General features: G+C 34.5%; 1 long non-coding RNA gene across 3 annotated transcripts in view; it reads right to left on the reverse strand.

The window, feature by feature from the left end:
- LOC114264181 (uncharacterized) overlaps window positions 1-5,141 on the reverse strand; it is a 44,371-nt gene extending 39,230 nt beyond the window's left edge. For all 3 annotated transcript variants that reach the window (XR_014348610.1, XR_014348608.1, XR_014348609.1), the window contains exons 1-3: window positions 4,426-5,141; window positions 3,048-4,280; window positions 2,258-2,341 (exon numbers count right to left, since the gene is read on the reverse strand). This is a non-coding gene — a long non-coding RNA (uncharacterized LOC114264181). The remainder of the gene's footprint in view (window positions 1-2,257; window positions 2,342-3,047; window positions 4,281-4,425) is intronic.
- Window positions 5,142-6,000: the final 859 nt, after the last annotated feature.

Raw genomic sequence — 6,000 nt, forward strand, 5'->3', positions numbered from 1 at the left:
TAGGCATGATTTATGAGCCATTAAGAATTAATAAGCTAAGAAACATCATATGTAAGTGAATTAGAAAATATGTGTCGAATCCGATTATGTGGTTCAACATGAACAAGTCATGTGACATGGAATGAATAAGAAGTCAAGAGCAAGAAAGCTAAGCCATGTATGGCCATATGAATGAGTAATAATAAGACGTGTTTTGTGCTATGTACATTTGTATTTGTAGGTCAAGACTCGAGACTGACCAACCGTTTTTGGAAGCCCACAGTTTGTGATGATTTTGATAGAATTCAAACAAGAAAAATCATACATACACTAATAAAAACAAGATTCAAACTTAATTTTCACCAAAATTCCTGACGAAATTAATTTTGAAAATTCCTAAACATATATATAAACCCCATAAAAATTTAAAAATAAAAAAGTTCCTAAAATTTCATTATATTTAAGAGATGAAAATCATAAAATAGTTGGACAGAAATTGCATGCACAGTTCACAAACTCAATATCCAAGTAGTGGAATTAAAATGAGACAAGTCACATTTCTATCTTGAAAAACTTATCATTTATGTTGAATGGGTTGCACTGAATCATTTAATCAAGGTTCTGAAAAGCAGTTGCGGTCGTCGTAACGGTGGCGGTGGCTCGGTTGCGGTTGTGGAGTGTAAAGGCTGTAGCGTAACGGTTGCGGTAACTAAAACCGTGAATTTTTTTATTTTTCGCACAATTTGAAAAAAAATTTACTGATACGCATATTTTTTTCCCATGATCATATATATTGGGTTTAAAATAAATATTGATAATTTTTTGTAAATTTTTAAATATAATCTAATATATTTCATATTTTTAAATCACTATAAACTGAGTTTTTTACATTTTATTTTAATAATTAATGACTTTATATTATACAAAAAATCAATCACTAACTATTATATATAAAATAAACAATGACAAAAGTAAGAGAATAAATAAGAGCCTAAATATATATATATATATATATATACATATTTTAACTAAGCTAAATAGATAATGACCACACCTATTATTATTATGATTATTATTTTCAAACAATATATAGATAACACACAAACAAAATAGTTGAGTGATAGTAGCTGAATAGAATAGCATAAGTCTTATAGCTTCAACAAATCAATAACATGTTCATCTTCCCTCTTCTCTCTTTCTATCTCTTGCTCCTCCATTTTCTTTCTTTATCTTCCCTCTTCTCTCTATCCCTCTTCTCCATTTTTTAGCTTTTTTTGTCTATTTTTTCGAAAGAAACAATTTGGAACCATTACATAACAGTGCATAACAGGCCGTTACGACTGTTATGGCACCATTACGACTGCTACAGCAACCGCTACGGCCGACACACCTGTGAATCTCAATCACACTGCAAAAGCGGCCGTAACGGGTGGCAGTAACCACCAAGACCGTTACGTAACGGCGTTACGTAACGGTTGCGGCCGCTTTTTAAAACCTTGCATTTAATAAACTTTGAGACAAAACTAACCAAGCCACAAACCATGACAAAACTAACCAATCCAATGACCCTTAAATTTCTATGGCTGGGATCAATGTGTCAAACCCTAACTTGATCAAGACACCTCTCTCATGGAAATGATTTCATTTGTAAGAATACCCCTAGTCAATGTCTCATTCAAGAATAATCTGAATACAAATTTGCATAAGAAAACCTTTAAATGCAATTTCGACAACTACCCTGTGTGTGAAGTTTCCAAAAGTAACAAAACTTAGAATAAAACTTAACTCTTTCCTAGGGGTGTCCGCGGTTCGGTTTGGGACGGTTTGCGGTTCGGTTTGGACCCGCCCGCATCTATGCGGTTTGGGAAAAAGTCAACCCGCAACCGCCCGCAATGCGGTTTGCGGTTTGTGCGGATAGGGTTCACGGATGTGCGGGCGGTTGCGGGCGGTTTGCGGATTGAACTTTTTTTAGCTTTAGCAACAATGCATCTTAGCTTTAGCAACAATGATACCAACTAATAGCCATAAGATCATCCCCTAATGCTAACAAAGCTACACAAACTGTCAAGTATTTAAAAACTTATCAATAGACTCATAAGATCATCCCCTAATGCTAACATCGCTCTAAACCTAGATAATCCAAAAAACATGGCACTAAGTAGATTATCATTTTCTACATGGATAACATAGAAAAATTTAGGTAAGATATATAACAAAATGGCAGCAATATAGATATATAACCATGGAAAGCATCACAGCATTGAGTCAGAAGGAATACCTTAGTAACTGTTGGGGAATGTCTCCGAGAAGGGTGGATAAGATGACGACTTATAGTCTCAGACATTTCTAGAGTTATCGAAAGCTGAAGAACAGCACTAATTCTAGTCAAATCAATGAGGCATCAATAAAAACAATGAGGCATCAAAAAAAAAAAAAACTAAGATTTCAGAATTAACAGAGGCCAAAACAACTAAGATCAAACAAAACAAATTCAGATTTCAGATTGAAGCAGAATCAAGCAGAATCAAGCAGATTCAAGCAAAAGTTAAAATATTCAAGCAGAATCAGTTACTTTTTTATCACACAAGTTGTCAAAATTTGATCCAAGTTTAGTACTTGTAAGTTTTACTAGAATGCAGTAAAAACACACACGCTTATAATTCAAAATTGGAGGCTTTCATAATTCATTTCAACAAGGCCACCACAACCAACATCCTTTGAGGACTTTAAACAAACACCTAAAATTCACAAATCCAAAAGCAGACAAATCATTCAAAAGCCCAAAAACCCCCAAATCCTTAATAAATAAATAAGCAAATAAACCTAAAACCCATAAATCAGACAAAACATGATACTATGAAAAACAGAAGCATTACCCCCCCTATTCATAACTGATTCAAAACATATTCAAATATCAAAACAGATTCATAACAAATTCATAACAGATTCAAATATCAAAACAGATTTATAAAATCTTGATAAAGGATTGAGGACACAAACAGATCTGACATAAAAAAGAAAATTTAGAGATCGGGAAGAGAGAGAGAGACAGACAGACAGAAGCATACCTGAGAGTTGCCGGAGAGAGAGAGTGAGAGTCGATCAGTGGAAATCAGTGGCCACCATCGCTATCGCCACAGAGAGAGATGGAAGAACGAGACGTCGATCGATGGAAATCAGTGGACGCCGTCGCCATCGCCACAGAGAAAGAGAGATGGAAGAACGAGACGTCGATCGGTGGAAATCGGTGGAAACCAGTTGTTGCCGTCGCCATCGCCACAGAGAGAGAGATAGAAGAACGAGAGAGAGAGAGAGAGAGAGAGAGAGAGATGAGATAGAGAGAGTTGCTTCTGTAGTGAGTTTGATGATATTAGGTTTAGGGTTTTGTTTGGTTAGGCAACAAAAATAATGAACGGTCCAGATTTTTTAGGGAAAAAAAAAAAATTATTCTGTGCGGCGGGTTGTGGCGGGTGCGGTTTAAACCCGCAACCCGCCCGCAACCCGAAAATTTGTAATATTTCAAACCGCACCCGACCCTAATATATTTGCGAAACCGCCCATAACTGTGCGGGTAGGGTCGGGTAGGGCGGTTTGGGCGGGTCGGATGACCCTATGCCCAGCCCTACTCTTTCCCCACAAATAATACTCACATTGCTACATAAATGTTCACATACACAACATGTCAAATCTAAGAACTCAAGCAAATAGCAATTCATTTATATCCTATAAGAAAAGAGGAATTGAAAAAAACAAAAACAAAAACAAAAACAAAAAAACAAAATTTGGGTTCAAACAATAATTGAATATAAGACCTACCAATCATAAAACCAAAAACCCATCAAAGAAAATAAAAAAATTAAATCGTTGAATCAACACAAAAAGAACATGTTGATAGCTAGCTAAACTACGAAGACCCAATCCCACAACAGCACACAATTAAACTCCACCAAGACTCAATCCCAACATAGTAATTCCTAAAAACATAGAACACTGTTAATAAAGAACAAGATTAACATTACATTATGTTTGGCTCAATCACATAAGGAACAAGAATAACATTAAGATGTTCAAGCTTCTGTTTTCACAATAACTTTCTCATCCCAACAATTTTAACTAAGCCCATTCCGAGAGAATTGACCAATGAACTTTTTTATTGCAATCATGAGGGAAAGAACTTAAAAGTACTATTCACATAAATTTGGTTGGATCTCTCACCTTTTGTTCAAATTCTCAACTTCTTCATCTGTAACCTGACCTACAAACACCACCTTACTGATCCCATCCGATGGCTAACACTTTCCCTTAAAAAAAATTTAAAAAAAATTCAAAAATACTAAAATCAAAGTCAATCACTGAAATCTAAAGACAATATATATATATATATATATATATATTTAAATTAAAACAAAATCGTGAAATGCTTGTTTGAAGGGAAACGAGATATACCTGGTGAGAATGAGCAGCAGAGGTGATTGAGGGGGAATAGGAGACGGGAATTTCAGACCAGGTGAGTAGATCTGTGGTGGATGTGTGAGACTTCCTCATTGGTGTACTTCTCTCTATTGTTCCTTCATTCACAAAGAAATCAAAATGCTCGAACCGTAAAAGAAAAGAAATCAAACAGAGAATGAGAATGCCTTATTCTAGAGAGAAAATGAAGTGTATGAATCATTCAAGCAAAACCCTCAAAGAATCTGAAGTAAACTATGTGGAGAAACACAAATATTTTTTTTTTTGATAAACTCCAATCTAATGAAAGATGTATTGAAGCTTTACATTTGATCGCAATGAGAGAGAGACAGAGAGAGAGAAAGAGAGAAAGAGAGTTTGCTCCTGCCGAAAGAATGAGGACAGTGTCTCTAGAATGAACCAGATCGAAGTGCCCAAAATCTATCTTCGAACCCTCTCTCTTTTCCCTTTCTTCTCAACTTCAAACCGTCTCTAGAATGAACCAAATCGAAGTGTCCCTTTAGGGTTTTGCAAGCAAGTTTTGCTTCTGCCTCTTCAAATCAACAAAGAGAATAAAATGTAACAATTTTTTTCAAAAGAGAAGTCACTTTTACCAAACCCTAAAACTAAAAAAAAATTACTTTTGTCTTTGGTTTAACAATTAAAAAAATTACTTTTGTCTTTGATTTAACAAATAAAAAAATTAAAAACTTAGTTGCTCTCATGTCAGTTGATGTATATGTTCCTTTTTTTAATATATATATATATATATATATTTTGGGTAAATTGGCGCTAGAAAATTTCATTTTGACGTTTTTTTTTTTTAACATACAATTCACGACATGCATTGAGCGTTGTAAAAAGAAAATACTTTTAATAACAGACAATGTGTGCGTCGTAAAAAGTGCAATACTTTTAACGGCAGGCGTTGTGTGTGCTGTGAAAAGTGCAATACTTTTCACGACTGACGTATGTGTGTCGTGTATAATTGATGTATTAATGACATGTCATATTCATGTCATAGAAAGTTTTATTATTTACGGTAAACATTGCAAGCCGTAAAAAAATCATCGTTACTACCATTCATGGCCTACGCAATAGACACGCCGTGATTGGAAAATTATTTACGACGTGCAAAAAAAGCAAGTCGTAAAAGTGGAAAACTACTGCGTGTATTTATTATATGTCGTTAATGTGGTGCCATAAAAAATCAGTTTTGTCTTAGTGGAACCAATTACAATAACTGCATCGGGTGGTATCAAATCCTAGTGCAATCCTAAAGTTATGCTGACATTCAGTATTAGGATTACATTCCATCATCATAAAGAAACTATTATGCCAAAAGGGCATTCCTATTTCTTGGTTAAGTTGTCCTAAAAGATTATCAATATCGGTATCACTCGTTGAATCACTATCTGAACTTGTACCTTCTATTTGATATTCATAATCACTTATTATGCCGTAGACTTCTAAGTCATCACTGTTTATGCTTACAATATCTTCTTCTAAATCTATAATATGTAATCTTTCTATCTGTTTATTAGTATAGGCTTATGTCTTTTTGGGCAATTT

This window comes from Camellia sinensis, chromosome 13 (assembly GCF_055761805.1).
Source record: "Camellia sinensis isolate YWXY chromosome 13, ASM5576180v1, whole genome shotgun sequence".
Lineage (NCBI taxonomy): Eukaryota > Viridiplantae > Streptophyta > Magnoliopsida > Ericales > Theaceae > Camellia > Camellia sinensis.